This window comes from Rhea americana, unplaced genomic scaffold (assembly GCF_003343005.1).
Source record: "Rhea americana isolate MKP2758 unplaced genomic scaffold, rheAme1 scaffold_171, whole genome shotgun sequence".
Lineage (NCBI taxonomy): Eukaryota > Metazoa > Chordata > Aves > Rheiformes > Rheidae > Rhea > Rhea americana.
The window spans coordinates 156,154-169,531 of record NW_028185828.1 but is presented as its reverse complement, the minus strand read 5'-3'; the positions used below and the strand labels follow the sequence as shown (position 1 = coordinate 169,531).

Sequence of the window (13,378 nt, the reverse complement as noted above, 5' to 3'; positions counted from 1 at the left end):
GGATGAATATTTTTATTGTGTAGTATAAATCACTTCTGCTTTCACTGCGTGTATCCAATTGGCAAAATTTTCTTCTAGTAATTGTGAATATGTTAGAAAACTGGATACCATTTTCAGTAGTAGAGCGCTGAAATGCTGATACCACTTTTTGTCATACTTTAGGTGCAGTTTATTCATCTAAACATCTAGATGCTTCAAATTGTTCTATCATCTGCTCCCGATATGCCTGCTCTTACCATTGAGTGTTGAGGGAATTTAGGTTTGATCTCCTGAACTGCAGCTAAATTTAGGTGCTAAACTTACTGCTCCTTCTGTCCAGTGTCTGGCAGATGGTTGCGTTGGTGCCGTAGGAATTAACCAGATACTTGTTGGAATGACCACGATTTTAAAATGGTAATGGGTCTTTAACTGAACATTGGAAATAACAAATAGTATCTCTGTTTTACAAAGGATTTTTATACCTGACAAATCTGTTTGCTAGTTGAGAGTCTGTGTTTTTGCGTTCTGCTGTTTTTTTGAGCACCAACTAAGTGAACACACAAGGGTAATGCTCCTCTTGCTTCTGATATCTGGAACTRTGGTGCAAACTTGTTGCACTCGTAGGCTGATAAGAATTATCTGAAAATTGACACTGATGATTGTAATAAGCCTATACTTCCTGTTTCAGAGGTGCTGAGAATTGAGTACAGGGCCTCTAATTGAATGTCTAGATAAAGCATCCTTCTTTGGACGAGTGTTAAGGTTAGCAGTAAAGTGGAGAGGAAGTTTCAGTGTGTGACAGTGGCAAAATCCCGGGAGGATAGACTCTGCCAAACATCTCTTAGTAGAAGACAGAGTATCTCAAATGCAACATGCAAGCAAAACACTTCAAAAAACCATAAAAGCAAGAAACAATTGAAGGAAGAAAGTTTTAGACCCAAAGTAGAACTTCCTTTCAGATACTGAAGGATTTTTTTTTCCAGAAATATTCTTAAGATACTTTTTATTTCTTTAAAGGCTTTATCTTTTAATGTATCACTTAAGAAATGATTCTGTAATAGAAGTGGAAGCTCATTTTTATTAAATGAGGGACAGGCATTATGAAAAAAATATTTTGTCCTAAATTCAGGTAGTGTGAAACTTCCCTTTTAAAAGGGAAGATAATTGTCCAAAGTGACTTACTGTTTTAGTGGTGGAACCAAGCGCAGGATTTGCACGTTGCTCTCTTATCTTGTAGGATGGACGATCTGTGGCTGCATTCAATGAARTTTGTGTTTTGTGGCCCCCAGAGCCTAAGACGACTTTGGTAGGTGTCTCATGGGCTCTGGCAGGCCCTCACCAGTGCTATAATGTGTAAGAGAAGCATTGCCTAGTTTGTGTCTTGTAGCTCACCTGGAAAAACAGCTGCATCAAACTTGTACTGTTAGAGTGCACAAAAGTCCTAATTCAGTTCAAAGACAACTTAAATGTTCATATATACTCCTAGAAAACAACCAGGAAACTTGACAAATAAGTAGAGGCTGGAATAGGGATGGCATAAGGGAACCAGACTGGTCTGTGTGCTTACATAAAGCATCATGTGCCTGCTTTAGCATTTCACACCTATTTTGGAAAACACTGCAACGAGGAATGAAGATACAAAGCTGGAGTTGTTTGAAATGTGAAGAAAAACAAGAAGGTGAGTGGGTGGTGAGAAAGCAATGGGGAAAATGGAGTGGCAGTGACTGCTATGCTGTATACAGTTGGTGAATGTCTCATTCCTTGATTTTTTTTTTATTTATTTTTAGATTTTTTTTCCCTCTCCTTTTCTAGGATCCTAGCAGCAATGCCTTGCTCGAAGGATATAGGCTGTAGCTTTTCTTTAGTACTTTGGGTCAGGAAAGGCAGAATAAAGATGACCCAATATTTCTTCCCCAARCAGTGAAAAGACATTGCTAGCAGCAACTGGTTTCAGGAACAGCTTCTGCTTGTTAAGAACCTAAGTAGTGTATGAGAAAACAAGTCCAAACAAAGCTAAGGTCTAGAACCTTAAACAAGCTTGCTTTATTTGTGTAAATTGTGCCCAAAGCCTATTTCATGCCTGTATCTTCCCCCTTCCTTCAGCTGTCAGGTGACAAGTTGGGCTTGATAAGATGCTTCAGAGACGGGGGGGTGCTCAGCATCTTCAAAACAAGAAACAGCTGGGGTTTGCTTGCTTCTGCATTTGCTTTCCTCAGTCCTCAGGTCTTCAACAAATCTCATTAGATGCTCTGCTGCCTCTCAGTCTGTGTAGGAATGGTCGATTTGTCACCAGAAGGCCAGTCGTGGTGCAGGGGGAGGAAGCTGTGAAAACGTGGATCAATAAACTCTCTTCCCCCAGTTATTCTTGGGTTTATGGGGGGTTTTTTGTATGTTTTTTCTGCTACATGAACCATTTATGGCTGTAATGGTAACTGCAAGCTTTGAGGGGGGTGGGCTGCTTCAGCCTGGACTCCAAGCAGTACATCCATGCCCACAGCGTCCTCCACGCTGGAAGCTGTGCGGCGAGCTGCAGGGTTGGAGTACGTTGAGCGAAAGCAGCTCAGGGCCTTATTTACTACCAGCAAGCTGGGAGCTAACCCTCTTGCAGGTGTAGGGGGCATAACGAGAGGCACCTGAGTCAATTAAGTTCCCCAAAGGCCCACAGGAGAAAGCCGTTTCGGCCCCGAGAAGGGAGAGCAGCTAAGGGCTGGGAGTGGAGGGAAGAGCAGACGGTGCTGTGCTCCTGCCTGGGRCTCCCCAGCAGTGATACTCCTCGTCTGAGGTATTTGAAGCTCAAAATGAAGGTTTTTAGCCCTGCTGGAGAGGGTTGGGTTGGGTTTTCGTTGCCGCAGAGCCACGGGAGCGTGCAGTGGGGTGCTGGGGGGAGCAGAGCGTGCCGTGGCTTGCAGCGAGGAGCTGCGGCGCGAAACCGAGCCGCGGGCTGCCTGGGGGCTCGGGTTTGATTTTAGCAGTGGTCTCGTGGTAGACTGGCTTGCTCCTGAGTTATCGAGAGGGATCTCAGCACGGTCCTAGGCTGTGGACCCCGGGAGGGCCAGGTGCACGGCGCGGGTTCCTGCGAGGGCTTCGTGCGAGCTTGTTGCCTGTTGCCCTTCGTCGGCAGGGGAAGGAGGCACGGACTTTGAACAGATTTCGGCCAAGTTTCGAGGCTGAGTGCCTGGATTGCTGTGCTCTTCGGTGCTTGAACTAGCCTCAGACAAGTGTTTGCAAATCCAGTTCTTAGTTTCTTTGAAAATCTGGCCACAGGATCCTAAAAATTAGAATTAGAGCATATTCCCCCCCCCCCCCCAAACTCAGTCTAGAGGGATTTGCAGGATGGGGCAGGAGCCCTGGAAGAGGAGAAGGAAGTTTACTGCGGGGTTGTAACGTCTTCTGAGGGAGACTRAAACCAGCCTGTTCTTGCAGCTCGCCGAGAAGAAAGGAAGCCTTTCCATCCCGCCCCCGGACAAGCCTGGGCTACCCTGAGTAACACCACCACCACGGGAAACGTGATCCTTCTAAGAGACTTGGCGACGGCAGTTTTCACTCGCTGTCTCGGCTTGGATTCCCCAGTCGCGATGGTACCGTTTATCTGTTTGTGCGTGTCGCTGCATTAACAAACTTTGTTTTCTTTMTCCTGCTTCTCCTATTCGCTCCATCCTTTCTCTAGGTCCATTAAGGACAGGTAAAGCATGCAAGAAGAGAGGCAAGGGCACTGCTCTTTGACCTTCCCAGGGACCTGGAGCAGACAGGCAAGYGACACCGAAGCTTCTGGCTTCACGGCCTCTTAAACATATCGCTCTTCCTTTTGTTGCTGTGTTTTTGTGTATGGAAAATGTCCAAAATAAACAAGGCCGGACGCGGCCCCTAATGGGAGAAGCGGTTGGGAGACAAAAGCACGCCCATGAGAAAGGCAGGTGGGAGGAGAGGGGCTCCTCCGGGAGCACCATCCACCTGGAGGCTCTGAAGCCTTGCCGCGTGTRGGAACAAAAGGGTTTTCGGTCTTTCTGGAGCACTCAGCGGAGGGGACAGTCAACAGCGACAGCGACTCGATGGTACACCCGATCGGGGGCACCTTGTTCTTCTTTGTCCCATTGTTTCTGCCATTGTTGCTACTAAATAACGCATGAAGCTCATTGAGAGCTGAAATGAGTGCAGGGAGGACTTGCTGTGGCCTTCTGCCTGGGCACCAGCCTCTGTGTGGGCAGTGTTTGGGGGACCTGGTCCTGACACAGCTGTTCTTCCCTCCCCTTATTGCCCTCCCATTCTTTAAATAATGACTTTCTCATGTGCTTGTCCTTGAAGATCTTTGRGTTGGTGGGAAATAGTGCTGGGGAAATTCTTGGGCTTGGCCYGAGCAGAGGCTTGGTAGATGACAAGTGATTTGTGTTGCTGAACTGCAGAAGTTTTTTAGGACCGTGATCTAAAAGAGGTGCTCAGCACTGTTGTACCAGGCAGCATACAAACACATGGAAGTTGCAAATGTATGGTCCATACAGATATCCAGATTTTTCTTAAATTGCTCGTGCTTTCCAGCTCTAAATTTCCTGCTACCAACAGCGTGCCGAAGCATGGCATGATTTGAGCCTACAGATCACAGATGTTTTCTGTTCTTACGTTTCATGTGTGTGGCACTCTACCAACATTTCTTTTCTGCTGATAAACACAGTGATGGCTTGCAAACAAGATTTCACCGGTGCCAGGCTTTTTGCCCGTTAGGTGGTTGTCAGGGTTGCCCTGCCCAAATTTTGGCAAGCAGCAACAAGCAGTGGAAAGCTGTGAACTTGGCTACCTCTTGGCTCATCGCTTGCCRTGAAGGCTGAGGATGCTCGGCTGCTTGCTGCTGCAGATAAAGATCAAGGATGTTAAGCAAGTGGCGGCATCGGTTTCAAGGCCACAGGCTGGACTGGATGGGAGGCCRGTTCTCTCCGCTCAGGGCTCGTGTGGGCCAGAAGTCCCTTCCCTGGCTCTTGACCCCTGGGCGCAGGAGTCTGCGCTCGCAGGGGCTCTGCTCTTCAGAGGGGGACTCTTGCCATCTAGTGGGAGGGGATGGTTAAACCTCCAGGAGCTCTGCTGTCCTTCTGCATGGAAAGACAAAATGCAAATCTACTTCCCAGGCTGCTGGTATGTGATTTGCTTCACTGCAGATGTGGGACCAGCTCACACCGCTTTCCCACGGCGTCCTGACTGCCTCAGATCACTGAAGCTGGATTTCTCGCAAATTCTTCTTTCCAGAAATCTCACACTTTCTCTTCCTTTTTTTCCTAGAGGTAAAAGTCTGTGTTTAAGCCTTCCTTTACTCATCTTCTCCTGGGTGGCACAAAGGAAACCCGTGAAGAACCTGTGAGTATGGGGAAGGATGCGGATGCGTGCTGGGTCAGATGGTGCATGCTGCCTGCGTTTTGTCAGGAGATTGCTTGGGGGAAGCGGGCTTTCAACAGCTGACTCCTTGATTCAGTGCTCAAAGACAGCTAGGAACTCTGAGTAATAGCTCTCATGGACAGAGCGTGGAAAGGTCTTGCAGAGTGCCTTGTGCCTGAGTCCTCCTTGGCCTAGGAAAACAGGAAGCTTGCATTCCAGTTGGAAGATTTCAGTATTAATTGGCCTTTTTTCCCTCTTCCTTAAAAGGTTAAGGACAGAACTGGAAGAAAGATGTATGTGTCTTCTCTGTGTATGCACTGCTCTATTCTTCAAGTTGCCTGGGACTGAGAAGCAACAGCTGCAGTCATGTAAGCATTGCAATACGAGAACGAGCATCGTACTTTGAGTATGTTGTGGGGCTTAGGAGTTTCACCCTCCTTCGTGATGGTTTGGTGCACGAGCCTTTTCTTGCCCAAAGATATGTTTAGTTTATGGATGTTGAAGGTGTGTTACTATCTAGACGATGCATCCAACAGAGAGCTAGGARACATGGATTTCTCACTGGTCTCCTTGTATGATGCTGTCCTGTGCTTCTGTTCTGACGGGCCACTGTTGAGAGTCTGGACTTCAGCAGAGATCCTGTTATGGGCTATTTTTGAAGAGCCTGGAGCTCAGCTGTCCTTAGCAACCCGTTATGAAGGGCAGCACTGAAGTTCTGAGGGCAGCAGATTTGAAGGGGTGACTGCAAAGCATGGAAAATTGTGTGGATGAGGGAAAGAAGGCACGATGTGGTGGCTGTCTGCATTGCATTGACCCTTGGACTGCAATGCATGCAGAGAAGATAGAGAACTTGGAGGACTAAAGTTGTTGTTTCTGATAGAAAATTAATCTCATCTTTTCAGCTTTGCTGGCTGCAAAAGCAGCATGTTTTACCAGGATTTCTCTGTAAATAGAAGCAACTCAAGTTTACAGTGTCTTGAGCTCTAGTTGCCCCATGTACATAGGTCTATACAAACCCAGGAATAGTCAGGGCAGAGCAGCAAGCTAGCAGTAACCAAACAGTGGTAAATAGAATATTGGGTCTGGGAGGTCAGTTCACAGTCACTGCCAAGCTCTCTGTGCAAAAGTCTAAGCAATTCTAGTAGGGGTTAAAGGAGACGCAAACCATATAGGTTTATGCCTCTTTTTGAGGGATCTGTAGACCTGCTTGTTTGTTAGCTGTCCTACAAGCTCCAGAGCAGATATACAGCTTTCCAATTATATGCTGTAGGGCCAATTGGTGTGAAAATTGCCACGTGTCTTTAACACTCTTGCCAGAGCAGTCAGCTCCTTTGGTTCTTCAGGTATCGCCTAGATCATCTCCGTGCAGAGCAACCTTCGTGGAGCTCAGTGTATCTGCTTTGTGAATTTGGCAGGCCGAGTCGACCTGGGTGAGATTTGGACGTGTGGCTCCAGAGAGTCTACAGGGTGAAAACACAAGGCTTGGGTAGGCAATGAGCCTTCCCTTTTTAAAAGAATTGAAGATTGGAGAAGAGAGGTTAGAGAACCTAATGGTGCGTACCTAATTTTGGGAAGCACGGACCATGACCGTGACTACTTGGTCAAATCCAATCATGACTTGTCCGTACGGCAAGGTGTGTGCTTCGGGCAGATACAGAAGAAGGCGAGGGTGGTGGATCTGAAACGGGTCGTGGTGGCTGTGCGCGTGGCCAGGAGATGGATTCAGCTGCAGCTGGTGCTTGTATTTTGCATGAAAATATCCGTGTATGTGGGGTCACCAAACACAGGGACCCAGTGCCTGCTGCCCATGAGGCTGCATCTTTGCCCCTTTGCTGGAAGCAGTGGATAGATTACTGCTGGGGAGAGGAAGATGGATGGGGCAGATCTGTGCTGCCCTGGAAGGGCAGCAGTCTCCAAAGGAAAGAGGGGTGCAGGAACAGGGCCCRAAGAGCAATGAGGCAGTGGTTAAACCAGCTGAAAGGTGCCAGGATGGCCTGTTGGCCTGGCAAGCAGTTTTTCTGGTCTCTTGTTTACATGATCAGATGATGCAAACCCACTTTACGCAGCGTTTTTTCCCTGCAGATGATGCAAGTTTGAGTGTAGGTTTTGGGGGGGGGGTGTTGTTTTTTCCCCTCTGGGTGCTTGTCTTTTGGTCTTCTCYATCTACAGTATGAGGGCACAGAAAGTTTCCCTGGATGCAGCGTGCTCCTCTGAGGAGCTTCACTGAATCCCTGCCGAATGCTTTGCTTTATGCAASCAGCAAGCTCCTCCATCGGCTGGAAGCTTGCATGGCATTTGCTGCTTGTATCCTTACCCGACCCCTCGGTACCCGGGCATGCAGCAAGCATTCCTCCTGCAGCCTGTCGTGCTCCTCCCTGCCCCGACCAGCAGACGCTCACACATTCCTTCCTCTGGCCGAGCTGCCTTCAGCTTCCTGCCGGTCTGAAGGAGCTCTTCTCCGCGCAGCTCCTGCTGCGGCACGCTTTCCGCCGGAGCCCGTCTCCGGGACTCGCGCGAGGCGGGCCGGGGCGGCTCGACTCGCCAGGTGGTGCTCTGCCGGCGGCCGTGCTGCTCGTCCCAGCTCGCGGCGTTTCGCCACGGCCGTGCTGCTCGTCCCAGCTCGCGGCGTTTCGCCTCCCCTCCCTTCTCCGGAGGGATTAGGGCGCTGACTAGAGCACAGACCTGCTGCTGCTAGCGACCTCGCGCCAGCTCCCCTGGGAGCAGCGCCCGAGCTCCGGTTCGGTCTCATCCTGGGTTTAAGCCCTGATATTCTGTGTTACACCAAGAAACAACTAATTTTTTTCAACCCCTTAACGCAGTTGACACTGGGTGCTGCCCCGCAAGGAGGCTTTGCCACCTGYGGGAATCGGGGTCTTGTCTCCGTGCCAGCATCATCACCTGGTGCCGTCCCYGTGGGTGGGTATCGTCTCCGAAGCCTGCCACAGCAGTAAGTTACGGGTCCGTTCCTGTGCTGGGCAGGACGCGCGGTCCAGAACCAGACTGCTCYGTGTGCAGCGCCTGGAAACGGAGCAAGAGAGACTTCGTGTTGAACGGCTTCAGGCTCTTGCAGGCAAGGCTGGGCCTCTCTGGTGTTCTTGGTCCGTTCAGGGCAGCTTACGCCCTTGCTTGCGTTATGCCAGGCTTAATCACGCTTCCAAACTAMGCTCCTTTCAGTTTCTAGCATGTTGGAGCTTCTTCCAGTGCTGGTGCCTGGCTGAATGCAGCGTCCCTTTCTAATAAAAGGTGGCATCGGAGGCTGGGGAAGCTTTGCACGTTAGTGCAATAGCATCTGGGGCTGAAAACAAATGACGCCTCTCCCGTGGCGGTTCGTGGTGGGGAAACGGAGGCGTGCTCCGAGCAGGACACCGGCGTACTTGGCGYGGGTGAACTGGGTTTAGAGACGGAGGGAAAGCCTGGGAGGAGGRAGTAACCTGACAACAGACCTGTGTTTTGTAGGGTTTGTTGTTACCTTGCTGGAAATACATCCAAAGATGGGGATTGAGTGTTTGGCTTTTCAGAATGGATATGAAGCGAGGCAGGACTAACCTGGAAGAGCGCAGGAGGCAGCAGCCCTGTGCTGGTGCGGGCAAGGGGCGGGCAGGCGCTGGGTGCGCTGGCTTGTGAGCAAGCCCGTTGCAAATCTGGAGTATCACCTTGAGTCTGCGGAAGTGAGCGGGGGATATTCCCTCTGCAGTTAGCCCTTGTGAATACCCACTGCTTTTTCTGTGCCYAGCAACTTTCCACTGACCTATTTGAAAATCTCATTGAATGCAGATTTAAATTTTCAAGGGCAAAGCTGGTCAGAAAATAAATTTTCATTCTTTGGAGAACACTGACACTTCAGAATGTTACTGTCCGAAGTTGAGTCAGAAAACAAAATTTCAAGGTGTTTTCTGGAATAGAAATTGCAGACTTCCCCCCCCCCCCCCCCCCCTTGGTAATTTCACAGATACAGAAAACATTTGAATAGAACTGTTATGATGTGATGAAAGCCTAAATGAAAAATCGACAGTTCAAAACCATAAAAAACCCTCTTATTTGGTGGAAATATTACAGAAACTTAGTCACCTCAGAATAGTGTCTGATTTATCTGACTACTTGTTTTGCTGAAAGAAGAGTTTGAGTTAGCTCAGAGCAGCGCTGCCATTTCACCGATAGCCGTTCACGCTACGGATGCTCTGAGCCGTCTCAGTTCTTGCAGTTTGGGCTGAGATCTGAGGGACAAGCCTAGGCCGTTTCATATGCCTCCAAACGTTGGCTTGCATTGCAAAACCTCTTTTTCTTTTTTTTTTTTTTTTTTTTTTTTTTAAGCCCCAGGTATATGCTGCTTTGCAGGGGTTAAGTCTGAAATTCTTCCTCACTGAGTCTTTTTGGTGCTTCTGGCACAGCAGAGATTTTGTTTTTAATGAAGAGGAGTTGGTTTTAGCAGCTGGCTGCTCCTCAGGACATTGCAGACTATGGGGTGACTCTTGCTGCAGATCTRYGTGGKTTTTAAGCATCTGCCTTGGTTTGATCCGCTGTAGTTACGCGTTTTGAGACGACCGAGCAGCTGAAGCAGCAGCTGCTGGATGCTGAAGGGTTAAGTCGGATGAAACCTGCTCGGAGGGCTGCGGAGATGGCATGCTGCAAACCTGCACGTAAGCAGCAAAGGGGAGCCTGGAGATGCCGTGCCGTAAAGCCTCCCGCCGTGAGGCTCCGGCTCGGCTCGGGGCCCCTAAAGCCCCCCGGGACCCCTAACCGTGGCGGTGACGTAACCGTGCACCCAGGAGCGCAGCGAGGAGCCGCTCGGGCTCCTCGCCCACCTCCTCGGGGCGGCTGCCCCCGGCCGCTCGCGGTGCCTCTGCTCCGAGAGGAGCCCGCGGTGTCGGGGCCGGAGCGCGGCCGAGGGGGCCGGGTCTGGGAGGGGTTTGCTTGGCCAACTCCAGTGAAATTTGCCAGGAAGCAGCAGCTCCTCGCAGCGTATTTCTCTGGCTGCGGGGTATTTTCCAGCGCAGAAGGSACCGCTCGGCCGGCGCGCTCAGCCCAGAAGGAAGAACTCGACGAAGCAGGACGAGACAGAGGTCGTCCCCAGCGCAGCCTACCACTAACTCCGAGGTAACGCGGTCCTGCGGGGCTGGGCAGAGCGCTGGTGCTACCCCTTGGGAAGGGGGGCTGAGGAGCTCGCGGAAACTCTGAAACTTTCCCCAGCCTCTCYTGCTTCAGGGCTGAGCGTTCGGTCTCACTTCTTTCCTTTTCTCTTTGAACATCTTTTTTTCTTTCTTTTTTTTTTTCCCCCCTTCCCTCTACCATCATATGCTATTGAGCATTTATATTCAGAGCTGGGAAGGCAGCAGATGATTCTTGTATCCTCTCCCCTCCCTGAAGACTTGATTTGGCAGGACGGGATGACACAGATCRGCGATGTCACTTTGCAAAGATGTTGCAATGTGGTTAACGATTTTCTCCCTTTGCTTGCTCTCGGGCATGTACTAACGGAGTAGAAAAGACRTGTTGCAAACTGTCTACAGGCTGGGACAGTGCCTATTCTGTAAGGTCATTAGTGTATGCTTTATTTAGACCAGAAAGCTACAGTATGTGCCGTAAACATTGTGTAAATATTACCAGCTAAACTTCATAAGCAGTTTAAATTATCCTTCCTGAATAAAYGTGCTCTTTCAGAGGGAAAGGCTTCAGAGCAGATGTTTCCCATCGGCAGAAAGCGTAGAAGAGATCTGTCTCCAGTTAAGAAACTGCTTTCTGTTGCAACGTTTAAATTCTCTTAAATCTGAAGGGATGCACTGCCCTTTTGCAAAGCGGTCCCCAGCCTCGCAGCAGTTTTCATTAGTGAAGCTGTTTTATCACGCAGCAATCATAGAAGTGTTCGGGGTGGCTTCAGGATATGCAGCAGCATCTGCCTAGAAAGTTGCAGCACYGAAACACGGGACGGCTTCTTCCTGGAATGAAGATAGCCCAGGCTGAGTTCCAATTCCTAAGTGCGCCTCTAGACGACTGCTATCTTTAAGAGTAACTGCTGCTGTTCAGCTTTGAAGAGGTGGTTATGGTGTGCAGATAAAGCAAGCCCTTACMGGAGAGAAAGGGCTAGCACCTCTATAATCAGCTTGTAAAGATGGCATTGCGTTGCTCTCAAAAGCGTGCCTAATAGGGACTGAAAATAATCTGCTTTAGGGTTACTACATGCCCATATCGTTTCATCTATACTGAACCACCCACAGTGGTGGAATTTCCTCAGCTGGAAGCTAGAGAGCAGTTAGAAAACATAAAATGAAAAATTAGCCTGAGCTACTGTACTAGCGGAGCATATGGGGAGGAAACCACATCTTCAGCGTGGCGTGCTGGATGGCCATCGCTGCAGGAAGGAATTTCAGACGAGCTCAGCTCTAAGCGCACGGTGATGTTGGAATGCACCCCCAAAAGGGCTGCTTCATATGAAGTTTAATATCTCAGCCCAGTGGTGCCGAGGCTCAGGATAACTCCTCRGATAGTCTGCTAACCAGCCAAATCCAGTGTGGTGTTTTCTGAGCACAGGGTGGGAATGCAGAGATGAGGTCTTCAGGAAAAATTCAAGATAATTCAGTAGTTTGGAAAAACCATCAAGATTGAAGGGAGTCGTGATGATTTGGTAGAGGACAATATCTTTCTTGTCAACAGGATGATTTAATGGAAAAGCCAGGCATTTTGCTGAAAGTGCTATCCCTTTGCAAGCTAAGCAGAGAAGAATGTCTGCTTAGCAATGTCCTCTAGATTCTTCTCAATAGTTTGACACCGAAGTTAATTGCCTTTGCTTTGTTGCACCGCTAACTTTTCCACTTTTTTTCTTGCTTTTTGTTTGTTTTGTTTTTAACCTGCTATCCTTTCTCCTCCTGAACTGTTTCATAAAACAGTATCCCTTGCYTCCTTGATATTGTTTAAAAACACAATAATGTGCATTCCTGGAGATGGCTGCTCCGTTGGATGGAGTTATTTAATGGATCMTCAACGCGTTGCTTTGTAAAGCGCTTTCTCTGGAATGCTCTGGGAGCAAGTGAAGATACCTATTTACTGCAAATGCCTGCAAACTTTGAGAAATACACATTGAGAAAAATCCCAGTCCTAATCTGTCGTAATGCCGACGGAAGTTTTATGTTACTTCACAGGAGCTTAAACTCAGAGTGTGGCTAGCGGACTGAATGCCGGTGCGGTGGGAGTGGGGACMCAGGTCGTCATCCCCGTCCTGCGTCTGCGCTCTTCTGGGCTAGGCTGCGTTAAGACAGTGTTACGCACAGCKGGAGCATGCCAAGGGGAGGGAGTTTTTTCTTAGAGGGTATCTGCTATTTGCTAACAGTTTTCAACCTCAGGACGTGCACCTGCGTGTTCTGGTGCTGTGGATCCGTGCGTGTCGGCGGTGGATTTGAATGCGGTACCTTTCCGTAGGGTCCTTTTCCTGAACTGGTGGGGTACSCTTAAGGAAAAGAGGAATTGAGTCTTGTAGCTCCAGCTTTTGTTCATCACAATTGCATCCACTAGCTGTAAATTAAAGAACTTAATACTACTAGGTTCAAAAAAATCATTTTTTTCCCTGCTTAATTGTCTTGGAAGTAAACTTGGGAATAAGGTCTGTTTCTTATTAAGAGTGCAGCACAAGGTCTGTGCAACGGCCAGCTGGTGCTGGCCAGGAGCCTGAGAACTGTCGTGATTCACCTCTCTATTCCTCTTCGTTTTTCGGCACCGGGCAAAGGGAGGAGATAAGGCAAATTAATATCTCTTGCCAAAATRGAGCATATTTGAATTGGAACTATGACTCAGAGAGAAGATGCTGCATGTGTCCATCTGATACACAGGCAAGTTTTATCTTTTTAACATAAATCAATGCCTCAAAGTACTAAAATTGAAAGCAAACATCAGTTGCTTCAGTTGGAGAAGCAGGTCTTTGGAGAGACCACAGCCCGGACTTGGAAGCCATAAGAAACCTTCCGCTGGCCCCTCTCAGCTGAAACGTGGGCCATGGTGTTTGTGCCTGCAACCGTTGCTGTGTCCGTGCAGCATGCCATGCATGTGTCAGCAG

General features: G+C 48.9%; 1 protein-coding gene across 1 annotated transcript in view; it reads left to right on the top strand.

Moving 5' to 3' along the window:
* The first annotated feature begins 10,205 nt into the window (after nt 1-10,205).
* LOXL2 (lysyl oxidase like 2) overlaps nt 10,206-13,378 on the top strand; it is a 49,193-nt gene continuing 46,020 nt past the window's right edge. Inside the window, exon 1 of the mRNA XM_085301015.1 lies at nt 10,206-10,431. The gene's annotated coding sequence lies outside the window, so the exon portion shown is untranslated. The remainder of the gene's footprint in view (nt 10,432-13,378) is intronic.